The 18,731-nt window shown below is 44.9% G+C and overlaps 1 protein-coding gene across 2 annotated transcripts in view; it reads right to left on the minus strand.

Moving 5' to 3' along the window:
- GREB1L (GREB1 like retinoic acid receptor coactivator) overlaps window positions 1-12,658 on the minus strand; it is a 198,913-nt gene extending 186,255 nt beyond the window's left edge. The window contains exon 1 of one of the 2 annotated variants that reach the window (XM_060775150.2): window positions 12,481-12,658. The gene's annotated coding sequence lies outside the window, so the exon portion shown is untranslated. The remainder of the gene's footprint in view (window positions 1-12,480) is intronic. The other variant, XM_060775149.2, reaches the window with a different exon arrangement.
- Window positions 12,659-18,731: the final 6,073 nt, after the last annotated feature.

Here is an 18,731-nt window from a genome sequence, read left to right on the forward strand (position 1 = left end):
TGGCTGATATCTGTACAGGGGTTATCACATACCCACAAAGCGGTGTGATCTATTTTTACTCATAATTCGACTCAATAGTCCTATTTCATTGTGTCTTCCACTTTGCAGATGGAAATGTGTACATGCAGCAGGCAATAAGAGTACAGGCAGTCTCCGGATTACAAACATCCCAAATCCAAAACATTTATGGGCTCAATTATTTTGTATAAAGAATATTCCACCTGTACTCAGATTTTGTCAGCTAGCTTGACAAACAGTCCCAAATCCTCCTAATTCTATGACAAAATGCAAAAGACAAAGAATAAACACAAACCACTTGATCCAACTAGCTAAATTAAGCTACTGGGGGCCCTTCCAGACAGGCTCTATACCCCAGGATCTAATTTCAGGTATTCTGTTTAGCCCAGATTATCTAACAGTGTGGATTTAAAGCTGAAAACCTGGGATAAGATCCTGGGATATAGGGCCTGTCTGGAAGGGCCCCGAGTCTCGTTGACTTCTACATAGTAGTAGTTGATTTATATAACCCCTGGATTTAGTTATATAGAATTTCAGTTGAAAAACTGTATGAATTGTTTACCTGCCCTTCAACCTATTAAGATTGCAGTTCTTCTTATCAGGTCAAGTCCAAGACCCCAATGTCAGTGACACAGTGTAGCAGCTGGTCAGAGGCAAAATAAGATACCTAGTTCAATATGATCTCGTACATTTGGTTTTACTAATAATAATCTATTCACTAGTGATTACAAATTTAAATGTAAGTTAACCCTACATAGATATGCTTAGCGAATTCCCCAAATCCTGCAGCCATCCTGCTCTGTTGCCATGCCAGTTGGGGGATTCAGGGAGAAGTTTCCAAAAATGTAACTTCTCCTAGCTTTGCATAAATAATATGAGTATCAGTTATTCTTCAAGGCATCTTATAAAATATCATTCAAAACAGTAACGAGAATTAATTTCCTCATCTGGGCTTTAACAGTTAATAAAGGTAAAGGTTTCCCCTTGATTTTAAGTCTAGTCGTGTCCAACTCTGGGGGTGGTGCTCATCTCCATTTCTAAGCCAAAGAGCTGGCATTGTCCATAGACGCCTCCAAGGTCATGTGGCCATCATGACTGCATGAAGTGCCGGAGCGGTACCTATTGATCTACTCACATTTGCATGTTTTCGAACTGCTAGGTTGGCAGAAGCTGGGGCTAACAGCAGGAGCTTGCCCAACTCCCTGGATTTGAACCACCAACCTTTTGGTCAGCAAGTTCAGCAGCTCAGTGGTTTAACCCACTGCATCACCAGCTACCCCAGTTAATAGTTAAGAATAAATAGTAGGGGATTATTTGAAGGCTAAGTAAATACATATTGCAGAACCAATGCGTCACAAACAAAGCTACAAACTTCATTGAAAGTTTATCTTGTAATTTTGTAATACTTCTCTGTTATTGTAATCTTTAGTTGTAGTAACAGTGTACTATACTGTGTATACTTTTGGGGGAGGGAGAAGGCACCCCCCCCCCCCCCGTGTAAACTGTTAGAAATGTATACATTTTTAATACACACAACAGAGAGAGAACAGGGGGAGGAGGAGGAGGAGGATATGTCTGTATGCATACACATTGTATCTCCTTTATTTAGTATTATTTTCATCTACTTGTAATCCAATTTGGGTGGAGAAAGATGGGATAAAAATCCAATACTTCCAGTAATTTTAATACATAACAAATAAAATGAATGCCAACATAGGAACAACCTCTTCTACCATTCTAGTTTTACAAAGTCAGGAAAAATCTGCTGAAGAATTTAACAGCTCAAGAACATAGAGGTCACCACCAGCTAGTAGATATTAGGATTCTTACTGAGATAGACACTCACAACCTCCTCCGTCCAGGTAGCCATGATCAAATAGGTCCCACCAGCATTGAAGCAATGCTCCTACGCCATCAACTCCGCTGGACTTGCCATGTTTTCTGAATGCCCAACTCAAAAACGAAAAACAGAATGTTGGTGGACATAATCTTAAAAACTGTGGCATAGACACTGAGAAATGGGAAGCCCTGGGCCGTGAGCGCTCTAACTGGAGGCCAGCTGTGACCAGCAGTGTTGTGGAAGAGGCATGAATGGAGGGCAAAAGGAAGAAACTTGCTGAGAGGAAGGTACATAAAGCCAACCCTGACCGGGCCTGCCTTCCACCTGGAAACTGATGCCATCACTGTGGAATAATAATAATAATAATCTTTATATTTTGCCACCATCTCCAAAAAGGGACTCGGGGCGTGTCAAGCCAACCCTGACTGGGACTGCCTTCCATCTGGAAACAGATGCCCTCACTGTGGAATAATAATAATAATAATAATAATAATAATAATAATAAACAATAATAAATTGAAGTTCAGGAAACTAAAGAGGAGAAAAAGTTAGAATCCTTTTTCAGTGCCAGGAGCAACTTGAGAAACTGTAAGTCGCTTCTGGTGTGAGAGAATTGGCTGTCTGCAAAGAGGTTGTCCAGGGGACTCCTGGATGTTTTACCATCCTGTCGGAGGCTTCTCTCATGTCCCCGCATGGAAGCTGGAGCTGACAGATCTGAGCTCACCCCACTCCCCGGATTTGAACTGCCAACCTTTTAGTCAGCAGTCCTACTAGCACAAGGGTTTAACCCATTGCACTATCAGGGGCTCCACTTAGAATGATAAAGTTAGTAGAACTGTTGTTTTGCAGCAAAAAAATGGTTTTGAATATGCTTATCTACAGATAGCTATGCTGGCTTTATTTTCTCAGCATTTTCCTTTTAAGGCAGGTCACATCCTTGCCTATGCTTTTGTTGCTAACATTCTAATCTGTGACCTTCTGAAGGGTAAAGGAGCTCAGCCTCCAATTCCCTCTCTTGAAGATCAACAAGAGATAGTCCAGGTTCTGCCACCCTCCTTTGACTCTGATTAGTGTCCAACCTGATCTCACATCTTTCCCTTCTTCATCTGAAGAGACCTCTTCCAAGTGGGGTGGATTGTGGTAGGAGAAACACAATGGTGGAACAAAAGTATGATTTCTATATCCCTAAGAATGCCTAAACAACTTGAAAGCACTTGATTTCTTCTGCTATCTGAATCTAAGCAAGGTCAATCCTGGATAGATGTGGGACTGACATGGACTATCAGGCCCTGGAGGCTGTGGTACAAAGGAAAGCAATGGCAAACAGAGTATTCCTTGTCCAAGAAAACCTTATGGAATTAATTGATTTGTCAGAAATAGACATAAATAGACTTGGAGACATGGGCACTCACACACAAAAATGCTGCCAAGTAGGACTTCAAACAGGTTCTCAAGTAAAGATGTGATGGGCAAATTGTGACCTGAAGGCTAAATGATATCCCCAAGCACTTTATTGCAGACTTTAGGGTACTATAGAATTTTTATTTTTCTAAGCAAGAGGATTTTGCAATTTCTAATTGAAATTAAGCAGCAAACCATTCAATACATAGCAGTCAATTAGGAAAAATACTAAATGCATTACAGTGAGTAGGACAGTCAATATCGTTGATAATTTCCTTTTAGTTCAATATGAGTAGCCAGTATTATGGACAATACTACATTAGAGGTCATTTAAGTACATTTAAGGTTCAATTCTACATTAATATAAATGTAATTATGATCCATGAAGTTTGAATTGTGACTATTAAAAGTAAAGGTAAAGGTTTCCCCTTGACATTAAGCCCAGTTGCGTTTGACTCTGGGGAGTGGTGCTCATCTCCATTTCTAAGTCAAAGAGCTGCCAATGTCTGTAGACACCTCCAAGGTCATATGGCCAGCATGACTGCATGGAGCGCCGTTACCTTCCCACTGAAATGGTACCTATTGATCTACACACATTTGCATGTTTTCGAACTGCTAGGTTGGCGAAAGCTGGAGCTAACAGTGGGAGTTCAGCCCACTCCCCAGATTCAAACTGCCGACCTTTCGATCATCAAGTTCAGCAGCTTGGCGGTTTAACCCACTGTGCCACTGGGAGCGCCATAGAGATGATTACTTTCCAATAAATCTGGATTTTTAAAGAAATGTTAATAAAATATAATGGATTTCATCCCATTTTGTCTGTTTTACATATGAGTAGTTAATTTTTATGTCTTAATTCCTTGAAAACATCTCCAAAACCAAAACAAAATGATGAGAAGTGCCCCCAGCCTTAACTGTAGTTCTCCACCTTGTGTTGCATTTTAAGTCTTTCAGAAGAATCTGAAGGCCTTTTTTCTCCATCAGCACTCCATATATATGTTTCATATAGAATGGAGGGGCTAACCCAGGCATAGACAAACTTCAGCTCTCCAGGTGTTTTGGACTTCAACTCCCACCATTTCCTTTCCCCCCTCAGCCGCTTAAACCAGATCCAAACTAACAACTAACAAGAGAGAATGCCTAACTAAGCTTATGGGGATTGCTCAGTTTAACTCCAGATTCGAAAGACTGACAAGGTTTCAGCAGACCTGACAGCCATGTCAACAGAAAATCCCTTGGTGTGGTCTGGAACTAGTGGGTCTCTCAGTAGACCATTACAACTGGTCTGTGTCTATAAAGCGGAGCAAAAACCAACCTAATCATGAGGAAATTCATTTTAAACCCCTTCCTGCACACACAAACACTGAGAGAGAGAGAGAGAGAGAGAGAGCTTTTAAAAAGTGACTATGGGCTTGTCTACACGGACTGCTTAGATCAGTTTGGAACTAGATTGGCAGAAACCACTTTCGTTGAATTGATTATTAGACAGGTATTTCTGGAACAGGTTAGAGGTCAAGGTGATTACATTGACCATGGAACTTGGCTTCAAACCGGTTCCAGAATCTGTAGTATTCACACCTTGACAAGACATTGGAGAATGCCCCCCCCCCTTTTCTCCAGCCCCCACAATTTTCCAGTAAAATACGCTACAGAGTTCTGGAGATATACAAGAAACAAACAAGAAAGGTAAGTGACAGTTAGCAGAGGAGGTAAGTTGCCCCCCTGCTGTCTACCTATGACCTTGATGGAGCAGCCTCCACATTCTGACTTTTACAAAGCACTTTAGCATGGTTGGTGTGTCCGCAATGCGCTTCACATTCTGCAGAGCCAATTTCACTGTGTGATGAGGTTTACATTTGGGGTTTACATCACAGTCTTTCCCTTGACTTTGCTTGATGTTGTCTAAAGGCCTTAACTGGTCAAGTAGTACACTTTGGTAGCATGCATTTTCTGGGCAATGGCCAGCGTAAATGACCCTATGTCACCAATAAAATGATTTGAAGAAGGTAGATAATGGTGTCTGTAAAGTTCCCTAAGGACCCTTCCAGACAGGCCCTACATCCCAGGATCTGATCCAAGGTTTCTCTGCTTTAAACTGGATTATATGAGTCTGTACTGCCAGATAATCTGGCATAAACAGAAAACCTGGGATCAGATCCTGGGATATAGGGCCTGTCTGGATGGGCCCTAGAGGTGCTCAAATCTCCCAAACTCAAATCCCCAATCCTATTTCTACTGGTTCAAGTAAAGAGACTATAATGCACAAATCAAAGCATTTAATGTCCTTTGGACCCACAATCTACTATCATAATGCAGGTCAAGTCAGCTCTCTTATTCAGGTTTGAAGACAATGGTTTGAATGTCAATCAGTAACACTAGGATTGATGATCTGCTGACAGGATAAGAGTCCACAGCCTCCATGATCCCCTCAAATCATCCTCAACTCATTAACACACACACATCCACCAGACTTCTTCAGAGTTGAGGAGAAGGTTCCCAGGCCAGCAAAGTCCCTGGGGATTTTGTCTTAGAAAGAAACTTTTCCAAACTTTGACCTTGCCAGGAAAAAAAGAAAAGAAAAAAAGAAATACTACAAAACGGAAAATATAAATTGCCATTTAGGTTTTCTTTTCAAAGCAGACGTATTAGCTGCTTTAAAAACAACATCAATAACAGATTAATAGCCAAAACCAGTCACTCACTTAAGCTGCAGTCTTAAGCACATTTGCTTCCAAATAAATACTTCTGAAATCCACAGCAGATTTCTCTCTGAGTAATATCCCTGAACAGGAGTTTTCCAAATGGGCATTCACAGATCCAACCCATGCTTGCTTACTTGAAAGCATGGAAGAAAAGAAGAAGAAGAAGAAGAAGAAGAAGAAGAAGAAGAAGAAGAAGAAGTGTCCAACACGTGATCCAATACAACAGCCAGCAGTGTATCTGCTGTGGGCTCATCTTTTTGTGTTTCAAATAATAATAATAATAATAATAATAATAATAATAATTTATTTCTCTCCCCCAAGATATTCAGGGCTGTTTACTAATTCAAAAAAGGCAAGCATTCAATGCCTCAGGTGGGTACAAACATATCAAAATAATATACAATAAAGCAACAGTAATAACAGTGAGCTCGCGACAAAGGATTAAGCATTCTGATGAAAAATAAAACAAGATTGGTCCCAATCTTCAAGAAGGGAAAAAAGGACGACCCAAACAACTACCGTCCGGTCAGCCTCACGTCGATACCGGGCAAGATTCTGGAAAAGATTGTTAAGGAAGTTGGTCTGCAAACACTTAGAAACAAATGCAGTCATCGCTAATAGTCAACATGGATTTATCAAAAACAAGTCATGCCAGACTAATCTGATCTCTTTCTTCGATAGAGCTACAAGCTGGGTAGATGCGGGGAATGCCGTGGATGTAGCGTACCTGGATTTCAGTAAGGCCTTCGACAAGGTCCCCCATGACCTTCTGGCAAGGAAACTAGTCCAATTTGGGCTAGGCAAAACTACGGTGAGGTGGATCTGTAACTGGTTAAGTGGACGAACACAGAGAGTGCTCACTAATGCTTCCTCTTCATCTTGGAAAGAAGTGACGAGCGGAGTGCCGCAGGGTTCCGTCCTGGGCCCGGTCCTGTTCAACATCTTTATTAATGACTTAGATGAAGGGCTAGAAGGCATGATCATCAAGTTTGCAGACGACACCAAATTGGGAGGGATAGCCAATAGTCCAGAGGACAGGAGCAGAATTCAAAACGATCTTGACAGATTAGAGAGATGGGCCAAAACTAACAAAATGAAGTTCAACAGTGACAAATGCAAGATACTCCACTTTGGCAGAAAAAATGAAATGCAAAGATACAGAATGGGGGACGCCTGGCTCGAGAGCAGTACGTGTGAAAAAGATCTTGGAGTCCTCATGGACAACAAGTTAAACATGAGCCAACAATGTGATGTGGCGGCAAAAAAAGCCAATGGGATTTTGGCCTGCATCTATAGGAGCATAGTGTCTAGATCTAAGGAAGTAATGCTACCCCTCTATTCTGCTTTGGTTAGACCACATCTGGAATATTGTGTCCAATTCTGGGCACCACAATTCAAGAGAGATATTGACAAGCTGGAATGTGTCCAGAGGAGGGCGACTAAAATGATCAAGGGTCTGGAGAACAAGCCCTATGAGGAGCGGCTTAGGGAACTGGGCATGTTTAGCCTGAAGAAGAGAAGGCTGAGAGGAGATATGATAGCCATGTATAAATATGTGAGAGGAAGCCACAGGGAGGAGGGAGCAAGCTTGTTTTCTGCTTCCTTGGAGACTAGGACGCGGAACAATGGCTTCAAACTACAAGAGAGGAGATTCCATCTGAACATTAGGAAGAACTTCCTGACTGTGAGAGCCGTTCAGCAGTGGAACTCTCTGCCCCGGAGTGTGGTGGAGGCTCCTTCTTTGGAAGCTTTTAAGCAGAGGCTGGATGGCCATTGTCAGGGGTGATTTGAATGCAATATTCCTGCTTCTTGGCAGGGGGTTGGACTGGATGGCCCATGAGGTCTCTTCCAACTCTTTGATTCTATGATTCTATGATTCTATGAAAACAATCCAATAAGACATGGTTAACTAAAACATAAGTAAACATTACAACAAATACTCTAAAAGCAATTTAAAATACAGTTACTTTAAAAATGGCTGGAGTGTTCCAATGACTGGCATGTTCCAATGTACTGGTTGAGATGGCTACATTAAATCTCTTTTTCTTTTTCCTGCATCTGGAAATGTTAATTTAAAGAATGCACTAAGAATCAGTATAAGAACCAGGTCTCTAGAAGAACTCAAAACCATTTTTTCTGCAAATACTACTGAACTGAATAGAACTCTATTTAGAAGTAAGCGTGAATAATTCAATTTTTAAAGATTAAGTATATAAATAGTTTTGAAACTAGAAACAAAAGATAAACCTGTACAAGTATATATAATAGGTAAAGGTAAATGTTTTCCCCTGACATTAAGTCCAGTCATGTCCGACTCTGGGAGTTGGTGCTCATCTCCATTTCTAAGCCAAAGAGCCGGCGTTGTCCGTAGACACCTCCAAGGTCATGTGGCCAGCATGACTGCATGGATTTAAACCCAATCAAAATGTCAATATCATAGAATGCTGAGTTTATCAAAATAAGGATGGATTTGTAAGAAGGTGGAAAGTTAGTAGTCTAAGATTTTGCATGTTAATTAAAACAAACATAGATTTTGTAATATTACCAGAAATGTTTTTGTCGGGTATGATTAATGAAGAATTGGGCAGTAAATATGGGCCACTTCCGCAATCATAATCCAGGCCAAATCCATCTATTGCACTATATTATTCTCCAAAGGCTTGATCTCTTGCTGAAGGTCAGGAGGGAAGGGGCTGATCTAACATCACTGGGGAGGGAGTTCCAAAACCAAGGAGCCACCACTGAGAAGGCCGTGTCTCTTGCTCCCACCAACAAGACGTAACAAGGGGATTGTAAACTCCCTGTACACTGCTCTAGTGAGCAATCTAGCTGCTGTCTGTTGAATCATTTGGAGCTTCCGAATAGTCTTCAAAGGCCAACCCACATAGATTGCATTGCAGTAGTCTATTCATTATGTAACCAGAGTGTGGACTACAGTGGCCAGGTCTGACTTCCCAAGATATATATAGTGGCAGAGAATCTGTACACGCACAGTCCGTGAATTATGGAGAGCCAGCTGTATTTTAGAAATTTTCAGGAGCAATTCCTCAGCATTCACAAACACAAAATCACCTCCACCATTACATCCGATCAAGCACAATTCTGGGTTTGTTTGCTACAACAAACATACCCTTTTCCCAGAGTTTGTGGCATACAAACCACACTTCTGGGGGAAAGCAACACAGTGTGTTTACTGTTATAGTGAAGAGCTGGCCCTCTATGGAGAAAAAAATGCAGTTGTCCCTCCACATTTGGAGAATTTGATTATTCCTCCGACGTGGTCAATGTCCTCTGGTCATGCTGGAGGACCTGAAGCTTTCTATAGAGAACACATCTCCAGGAATCTCTAGGTCCTCAAGTACAATTCTTTGGTTGGCTTCCAGTGGAAGACAACCATAGCGAGATACTGGTAGACCTGGACATTCCTAAAGAGATATTGTCTCAGGGGAAAAAAAATACCCATCTCTTCACTCATGGGAGTCCTGTGATCCTAACCCCAGAAAATGTGGAGGGTGCTTTCAGTTGTGTTTGAATTAGGTTGTGGCATTGAATTTTTGCCTTTTGTGTGTGTAAACAAGCCTGAGTCCCCTTGGGGGGAGAGAGGGCAGTCTAGAAATGAACTTTTATTATTATTTCAGTATTAAAGAAGGTGGGAGATGGAGTTTTCACATCTTTGTGTATATTTCCATGATTAGGGATGGAGGAGACTTATGTGCTGAAACTCATCACATTAGAGAAAAAATCCATTTAAAATCCGGCTTCTGCCTCCTGCAGAATTCTGGGGTTTGTAGTTTAGGGAGGAGCCTTTAACAGCCTCATTAAGCTACAAACCCAAGAATGCTGCAGGAGGCAGAAACCAGATTTTAAGTGGATTTGTTCTCAAGCGTGATGAAGTGGCAATGGCTGCGCACCAAAGTCTTCTGTGGACTTGAGCCCATCAGTGTGCAGCCCTCCTTGGAGTTGCTGAATAGAGGCTCCTTTATTTTCCCCATGATACAATTACAATACAGCCTCGCTTATCCAACGTAAACGGGCCAGCAGAACGTTGGACAGTAACATTGTGTAATTACTATATTTACAAATTTAGCACCAAAACATCTCAACGTATTGAAACAGCTGTGGATCCGAGCAGGAGACAGAATGCGTTGGATAATGCAGAACGTTGGATGCGCGAAGGTTGGATTAGTGAAATTCTATTGTATTGTATGCCTCCAACTGGGCATGTGTGTGCGTGTGTGCAGAGGTGACCCTAAGGTAATTTTCAATGGTAAGCATTTTCAATGGTAAGCAGTATTTTGGCGCCCCCCACCCCCCAACCAATCATTGACATATATTTTCTGTTGGTCGTGGGAGTTCTGTGTGCCATATTTGGTTCAATTCCATCATTGGTGGAGTTCAGAATGCTCTTTGATTGTAAGTGAACTATACATCCCAGTAACTACAACTCGCATATGTCAAGGTCTATTTTCTCCCAAGAGTGCCTCAAGAGCACCCCTGGGCAAAATCAACTATACTGTAAATGCTTACTTTGCGTATGGGGTTGAGCCGCCCCTGAGTGTGTGTGTAGGGGGGGGGGGGAGGCAGACTCTGAGTTACAAACATTCTACTTAAAACTGACTCCTAATTAAGAACACCTAGTGAGACAACAGGAAGTGAGAGAAATCTACCCCTCAGAAGGGAAATTCACTCCTGTAAGAGTTATCATGGGGAAAAACTGACTCCACAGAAGCTTTCTCACTAATCCTTGTTTCCACAACAAGCCAAAATTTCCAAAATCCAATTCTCACAGGAACAGAAAGTGAGGTGAAATCTTCTGAACCAGCGCACAGATAGCAAAACAAACACTACGGGGATGTTAATCATTCCCCACGTGATCCAGAGCAAACACACACATACACATATTTGGCAGGAGTTACACTTAAAAATGTACCTGTTCTGACTTACATACAAATTCAACTTAAGAACAAACCTACAGACTCTATCATGTGTATAACTTACGTGTGTACAAATATATCTATATATACACATATAGATATATAGAGGGAGGTTCTGGCCTTGATGGAAGCCAAGTTATTAACTTGATGGTGAAGATGATGAAGGATAGGGTGCTCTAGCCTGCCCTCTCCTTGATCTCTATATTCTGTGTTTCCCTTATTCAGCCCTTCTTTGCATTTGCTGAATAGGGTCGTCTATATTTTCCCCATGGTAAATGTAGCATATACTTCCAACAACTGCCTAATACAGGCATGGGCGAACTTGGGCCCGCCAGGTGTTTTGGACTTCAAGTCCCACCATTCCTAACAGCCTCAGGCCCCTTCCTTTACCCCCTCAGCCGCTAAGCGGCTGAGGGGGTAAAGGAAGGGGCCTGAGGCTGTTAGGAATGGTGGGACTTGAAGTCCAAAACACCTGGCGGGCCCAAGTTCACCCATGCCTGGCCTAATACTTTGTGTTGTGTGTATATATGTGAATGCATGCCTGTGTGTGTCAGAGAATCATGGAATTGGAAGAGACCCCCAACCCAATCCTCAGGAAGGAGCACACAATCAAGGCACCCCCGACAGATGCCCACTCAGCCTCTGCTAAGGAGCCCCCGGTGGCGCAGTGGGTTAAACCCCTGTGCCGGCAGGACTGAAGACCGACAGGTCGCAGGTTCGAATCGGGGAGAGCGCAGGTGAGCTCCCTCTGTCAGCTCCAGCTCCCCATGCGGGGACATGAGGGAAGCCTCCCACAAGGATGGTCAAAACATCAAATCATCCAGGCGTACTCTGGGCAACGTCCTTGCAGACGGCCAATTCTCCCACACCAGAAGCGACTTGCAGTTTCTCAAATAGCCCCTTACACGACAAAAAAAGCCTCCAGAGAAGGCGACTCTCTCTGAGTGAGATCTTTCCCGCAGCCAAGTTCCGAACTTGCTCCAGCCCAGGGCCACTCTCTGCTGCCTTTCTGCCTTGTTCTGCCCAAAGCCATCCAGGCCAAGGGGCGTAAACACTGATCAGCAGGGCCTCTGTCCTTGTCAGAAGCCCTCCCAGGTCCCGCGAGTGAAAGAGACCCCCACCCTCTTCCTTCTTCTCCTCCACTAACACGGAAAACTTTAACGCCACGCACGGAAAAGCGACTCAACGCTCCCTGCTTTTCTTTCCTTCCCCCCTCCGCCTCCCGCTGCCACGATCCGGGGGTCTGCAGCCCCCTCCTCCGATCCGAGCCCCCCCCCCCCCCCCCAGCAGGAGCAGCAGCTAGTCTTCCAGCTCGCGAAGTGAACCTGACACCCGCCTGCGTCGGCGGAAGGAGGGGAGGGGGGGACGGGACGCCAAGGCTAAGCGCAGCCAAGGGCCAAGGAGCTCCCCTCTCCCCTCTTCCTCAGCCTCTCTCTCGGGGAGACGGAACCTCAAAGCCAAGCCTCCTCCTCCTGGAGACGGAGCCCAAGCCAGGGGCCACCCTACCTCTTCTCCCCAGGGGCCACCCGCGGTTCCCTGCCCTCTCCTCTGCCCCCCCCCCTCCCCCGGCCTCGCGGTTTCTTACCGGCGAAGGAGGAGGCGATCCAGAGCCACGTCTCTCCGGGGGGCGCCGTCCCGCCTTCCTCCTCTTCCTCCTCCTCCTCCTCCTCCCCCCACGGAAACTCTCCGCAAGCGATCCCCGCTCGGTGGGTCTCTCCCTCTCTGTCTCTCTCTCTCTTCGGTTCTGGAGAAGGAGGGGCGGGGACGGGGGCTGGACTCCTCGCGGGGGCGCCGCCCCCTGACTCCGGACCAGGAGGAGGAGGAGGGGGAGGAGGAGGAGGCGGGGAGGGGAAGGCAGCCAAGGCTCCGCCTCCTCCCTCCTCCTCCTCCTCTCCTTTTCTTCCTTCTTCCTTCTCGACCGTCTCCTTTTTTTCCTTGCTTTTCGTCCCTTCACATTCCTCCTCCTCCTCTTCTTCTTCCTCCTCTTCTCCTTCTTCTCCCTTCTCCTCCTCTCTTTTTCCTTCCTCCTTTTCTCCCCTCCCTCTTCCTCCCGCTTCTCCTCCTTCTCGTCCTTCCCTTCTCCTTTCCCCTGCTCTTCGTCCCTTCACATTCCTCCTCCTCTTCTTCTTCCTCCTCTTCTCCTTCTTCTCCCTTCTCCTCCTCTCTTTTTCCTCCCTCCTATTCCTCCCCTCCCTCTTCCTCCCGCTTCTCGTCCTTCCCTTCTTTCCCCTGCTCTTCGCCCCCTCACATTCCTACTCCTCTTCTTCCTCCTCCTCCTCTTCTCCTTCTCCCTTCTCCTCTCCTTTTCCTTCCTCCTTTTCCTCCCCTCCCTCTTCCTCCCGCGTCTCCCCCTTCTCGTCCTTTTTCCTCCTCTTCGTCCCTCACATGCCTTCTCCTCTTCTTCGTTCTCCTCCTCTTCTCTCTCTTCTCCCTCCTCCTCTCCTTTTCCTCCCCTCTCTCTTCCTTCTCGTCTTCTTCTTCCTTCCTCTCCTCCTTCTTCTCCCTCCAATTCTTCTTCCTTCTCTTTCTTCGCCCTCCTCTTCCTCCCCACCCCTCCTCCTCTTTTTTCCTTCGCCTCCTGTTCTCCTCCTTTTATTTCCTCCTCTTCCTCCCCTCCCACTCCTCTCCTTCTCCTTCTTCTTCCTCCTTTTCCTCCACCCCTCTTCTTCCTCCTTCCCTTGTCCTTTTCCCTCCTCTTCGTCCCCTCACATTCCTTCTCCTCTTCTTATTCTTCCTTCTCCTCCTCTTCTTCTTCTCCCTCCTCCTCTCCTTCCCCCCCTCCCTCTTCCTCCTCGTCCTCGCCTTCTTCTTCCTTCCCCTCCTCCTTCTTCTCCCTCCACTGTTTCTTTCTCCTCCTTCTCCCTCCCCACTCCTCTCCTTCTTCCTCCTCCTCTTCCTCCCTCCCTCTTCCGCCACCTTCTTCCTTCTCCTCTCCTACTCTTCTTCTTTCTCCTTCTTCCTTCTTTCTCCCTCGTCTTTCTCCCCACTCCTCCTCTTCTTCTACTACTACACTGTAGGATTCATGAACCCGCTTCCACTGCCTTGGCTCAAGGCGACGAAATTCTGGGAGTTTTACCCGACCTTTCGCCTTTCCTGCCAAAGAGTGCGGGTGCCCCCATCAAACTACAGCTCCCGGAGCCTTGACTGTTTTGGACTTCAGCTCCCACAATTCCTGGCTTCAGGCCCTTTCCTTTACCTCCTCAACCGCTTAAGTTTCGGCCCTCCAGGTGTTTTGGACTTCAACTCCCAGGCATTGTAGGATGTGAAGTCCAAAACACCTGGAGGGCCGAAGTTTGCCCATGCCTGAAGTCCCCTCTAGAGTTTAACCTATATCAATTCTGTAGTTGCAGTTTTCGTGGTCTTTAGTCTTCTGTGCCAAAGGGTGCTTCCACTATTCCATAGTATTGGGACATGCCAGTGAAAGTGATGCGGTGCTGCATTGTTTCTGCAGTATACTAAATACACCTTGGTCTGTCCTGATTTTGGATGACGTTTACTGGCAGGCATCAGGATTGCTAGATCCAAAGTGGGGCGCTCCCAAGCTCCATCATCCAGATAATTCTCATGGCGAGGGGAAGACCCCGTGATGTTGAATTTGATGTTGTCAACACACACACACAAAAGCCTTGAGAGAAGGGGCTTTGTTTGGATTGGCTCCCTGCCCCCCGGAAAGCCAGGCGATTGGGCGGAGCGGTTGCTAGGCTGGCCAAACCTGCCCAGCGCCCGTTTGCTCAGAAGTCGAGTTCACTCAGGGGGGCTGCTCTTCTGACGTGTGTCGCCCCCTTGCCAAATGAAAGACAGCCCCGATGTGTGTGAACTACAACGCCGAGAGTCTGGAAGTTGCAGCCCCAAAAGTGTGGTTTTTGTAAAAAGTGGGGTCCCTAATTTGAAAAGGGACTCGCCAAAGTTCTGGGATTCAACAGAAGTGAAATAAGGGAAAAAAGAAACAAAGTCAAATGAGCAGGATGGAGGAGAAAGGGCAGAGAAAGGAGAAGTAGAAGATGGAAAAGGAGAAGAAGAGGAGAAAGGAAAGGAAAAGAGGAGTAGAAAGAGAAGAGAGGAGGAGAAAAGGAAGAAGAGGAGGAGAAAGGAAAGGAGAGGAAGAGAAGGAGAAGAGGAGGAAGAGAAAGGAAAGGAAAAGAGCAGGAGGAGAAAGAAGAGGAAAAGGAGGTTGAGGAGAGAAAGAAAAAGAATAGGAGAAGGAGAAGAGAAGGAGGAAGAGGAAATGGAGAAGAAGAAGAGAAGGGAAAGGAAAAGAAGGAAAAAATGAAGAGGAGGAAGAAAAGAAGGAAGAGGAAAGGGGGAGAAGGTGGAGAGTAGAAGAGAAAGGAAAAGAGGAGGGGAAGGAAGAGGAAAAGGAATAGAAGAAGAGGCAAAGGCCAAGGAAAAGAGAAGGAAGAAGAGAAGGGAAAGGAAAAGAGGATGAGGAAAAGGAGAAGAGGAGGAAGAGGAAAAGGAGGAGAGGAAAAGGAGAAGGGAAAGGAAAAGAGGGGGGAGAAGGAGAAAAGAAGGAGGAAGAGGAAAGGGAGAAAAAGAGGAGAAGGGAAAGGAAAAGAGGAGGAAGATAAGGAAAAGGAGAAGAGGAGGAGGAAGAGAAGAAGGAAGAGGAAGGGGGAGGAGAAAAGGAAAAGTGGAGGAGGAGAAAGAAGAGGGAGAGGAGAAGAAGAGAAAGGAAAAGAAGAAGAGGAGGAGGAGGAGATAAGGAGGAAGGGGAGAAGAAGAAGAGAAGGAAAAGGAAAAGAAGGAGGAAGAGAAGAAGAAAGAGGAAAGGAGGAGGAGGAGGGAAATGAAAAGAGGAGAAAGATGAAGAAAAGCTGGAGGAGGAGAAGGGAAAGGAAAAGAGAATGAAGAGAAGAAGAGAAGGGAAAGGAGAAGAGGAGGGGGAGGAAGACAAGGGGAAGAAAAGGAGAAGTAGTAAAGGAGAAGAAGAAGAAGAAAAGGAGAAGAAGAGGAGGAGTAAGAGAGCCTTCGACAACACAACCCTTAGTAGTTGAACAGGAGATAGGGAACGAAGGCTCTCTTAGGAGGTGGGCAAGGGACATTTGGCCAGCCAGACCACCCACCACCTCAAAGCCGCTCCTCTCCCTCCCCTTTTCTCCTTGTCCTTCAAAAGGGGAAAGCTTGCAGCCTTGGGGATTGAGATATCAAGGGCTTAGCCAGCAGTGATATCCTGCCTTGTTTCTCTCCTTGGGGGCTGATGGCTACACAAGCAGCCCTTTCTTGGGACACAGATATGTCTTTACTAGCCCTTTCAAACTGGGCTGTGTATGTGTGTGAGAGAGTGTGTGATTGACAGAAAGATAGAGAGAAAAAGAAACAAGTTTGAAGGCTCAAAAGACTTCCACCAAAAGTTCAGGTGCCACAGAAAAAGCACAGTTAAATAGCAATTCATAATTTTCTGCACCCCAGTTAAGCTTTATAACACCCATCCTTTCTCTTTAATACAAAACTTTTTGTGAAGTATTGGCCTTTTGGCTTTGGCTGTCTGAAGGTGGATCTGTACCGTAGAATTGATACAGCTTGACACCATTTTAAACCGCCTTGGCTCAATAGTATGGAATGATGGGTTTTGTAGTTTTACAGGGTCACTAACCTCCTCTGCTTCTTCAAACTCCAAACCCAGGATTACACATCATAACATTGAACCAGGATGGTTAAAGTAGTGTCAAACTGCATTGTTTCTGCAATGTTGGTGCATCCTGCTGAAAAAGCAACTTTTCCAAACTCAAATATTCCTATTGTAGAGAAAGGACCCTTTGCCTCATTGACACACCTTTCCACAAAATAAGAAGTGTCCTCAAGGAAGAAAAGATTCTTTTTCACCTTGAACTCAGTCGAATTCAGCCCACTTTGAATCCAGAAAGGCCACATTTCCTTCATAATCTTTCCTCCTGGCAATCAGTTCTTATTTGAAGTGGATCCCTTGATTTTAATCTCTTGATTATTTACTGCTGAATATGTAAATATGTGGCAAGGTGAAGTCAGGTGAACATGGGCATAATTCACAAATCCAAGACATGGCCCCAGGCTGAAGTTGCCGTGCATGTGTGAGCCTGTCTGTTTTTCCCATGTTCACAGTGAAGTTCTGGTGTGTAGGGAGATCGTAATTTTGACAGTGGGTTTCTACTGGGAAGATGGGTGCCTGTGGGGGGAGAGGCAGAGGGATAAATTTCCCACCTCTCCACAAATGTAAATGCATCTGTTTCTTAATTTACAGAAACTAGGATACTTTGAGTAGGTGCAAGAAGAAGGACTGACCCATGATATGTTGATATCCGAAGCAGAGCAAAAATTGCCTCCTACTCACCCAGGTCAGGCTGCATAGAAGAAAAACACAGGTTTATCTTGGCAAATGAGGCTGAAAAATCCCACATATCTCTTTCTGTTGTTTGTAGTAATTATTATTATATTAACTTTATTTATTTTGGAAAATAGATATTCAAAACCTTTTGGGAAAACCAGGAATATCCACAGGCTTTTGGAAGCTTGATCCTTTTGGAGATTTTTTTTTTGTCGTGTCAGGAGTAACTTGAGAAATTGTAAGTCGCTTCTGGTGTGAGAGAATTGGCCGTCTGCAAGGACGTTGCCCAGGGGACGCCCGGATGATTTGATGTTTTTATCATCCTTGTGGGAGGCTTCTCTCATGTCCCCACATGGGGAGCTGGAGTTGATAGAAGGAGTTCATCCGCCTCTCCTCGGATTCGAACCTGCGACCTGTCGGTCTTCAGTCCTGCCAGCACAGGGGTTTAACCTACTGTGCCACCGGGGCTCCCTTTTGGAGATGAATTGGCATTCACACCACTTAGAATAATCATAACCTATTGGAAAGACATGACCTTGTTAGAGATCCTAACCTTTTGTAAAGTACAGTAGAGTCTTGCTTATCCAACCTTCGTTTATCCAACATTCTGTCTTATCCAATGCTCTTATCTGATGCCCCCCCCCTTTCCTCCAGCATTTTCAGTTCAATTAAAGGAGTGCTCCTCAACTCTTTCCATTCCCAATAATTTAAAAAGGCAAAACGAGGAGGAGGAGGAGGAGGAGGAGGAGGAGGAGGAGGAGGAAAGGGGAAAAAGAGGCAAGACCAGAAGCAGAAGGGTGCTCCCTCCTTCCCTCTGTGACTTCCACAATCCTCTTCCGCATCTGGGCATTTCCTCCTAGGCCTCTCTAGCCCTGAGGCATTGCCTTGCCTTAACCCTTTGAGTCCCTGTTATTAGTATTCTAGGTGTCTAGTGCCACATCGGATGGGTAACAATAGGAGACTCCATATTAGCCGACATTTTCATTTATCCGACATTCTGCCAGCCCGTTTATGTCAGATAAGCGAGACTCTACTGTATGATCTTCCTGAGAATAGTTAACAACTCACTCAAGTCAACTTTATCCTTAGTGGTAAATATCTACTAGTATTCATGCAAGGCAACTAGGTCTCTCAGCTGTTAGATTGATATAGCTAGGCATTTCTTTGAACTGTTAGGAACAAAGATACACCAATGCACAAAAAACAAAACAAAACCCAGCAGTTTCTCAAGTGTTATTTCAATTGCCCAAAAACATCTACTCTCCCTTAAAACATCTTGGTTTAAATCATGCTCTCAAGAGACCAAAATAAAGTAGTCTTCATTAAAATAGCATGGTTGGTTACTCACAAACGTAATGCATTCAGCATACAGGTACATTACATATCAATCCAGTTACAGATAGGTTTGAAATAGTTTCTCTGTGCAGATAACACAGGGCATCTTTCTTATAATCAACAGTCCACAGTCTAAAGCATCTCTCCAGTCTGAGAGTCTCTATATTTTAAAATGGAGTCTGAGATCTGAATAGTCCCAG

This window comes from Anolis sagrei, chromosome 4, assembly GCF_037176765.1.
Source record: "Anolis sagrei isolate rAnoSag1 chromosome 4, rAnoSag1.mat, whole genome shotgun sequence".
Classification (NCBI taxonomy): Eukaryota; Metazoa; Chordata; class Lepidosauria; order Squamata; family Dactyloidae; genus Anolis; species Anolis sagrei.